Source organism: Galeopterus variegatus, unplaced genomic scaffold, assembly GCF_000696425.1.
Source record: "Galeopterus variegatus unplaced genomic scaffold, G_variegatus-3.0.2 Scaffold1398, whole genome shotgun sequence".
NCBI lineage: Eukaryota > Metazoa > Chordata > Mammalia > Dermoptera > Cynocephalidae > Galeopterus > Galeopterus variegatus.
The window spans coordinates 392884-393542 of NW_007727509.1; positions in this window are offsets into that span (position 1 = coordinate 392884).

Below are 659 nucleotides of genomic sequence, written 5' to 3' on the forward strand. Positions count from 1 at the left end.
CATCCCTGTCTGATCACGTCACTTGCATTCCTATGCAAGAAAGACCTGGAGAGCACAGAAGAAAGTAAGAGCCAGGGAAGATTTAAGAATTCCCTGAATGTTTAATATACTGAATAACCCACACAGAGATGTATCAGCAGAGTATAGGAGATTTACTAGCTTTAGATGTGTCTTAGTTCAGGCTGCTATAACAATACCATAGACTGGGTGGCTCGAACAACATACACTTGTTTCTCACAGCTCTGGATACTGGGAAATCCAAGATCAAAGTACCAAGAGACCCAGTGCCTGGAGAGGGCCTTCTTTCTAGTTTGCAGATGACTGTCTTCTCATTTTATCTTCACATGGTGGAGGAAGAGAGAGACCAAGGCCTCATATCTCTTCTTATAAGGGCACTAATCACATTCATGTGGGATCCACCCTCATGACCTAATTACCTCCCAAAGGCCCACCCCTAATACCATCACATTGAGGGGGTAGGATTTCAACATACAAATTTGGAGGGGATGTAAACATTCGGTACATAGCAAGGTGTTTGAGCAAACCTCTAACCAATCATTGGCCAGTCACTAAGTTAGGCAGCTATAGAGGTGACCTCTAAGATCCAAGGATGAAAAATAAAAATAAGACTTTTTAAAAACCTAAGCAGAGTCTTAAGA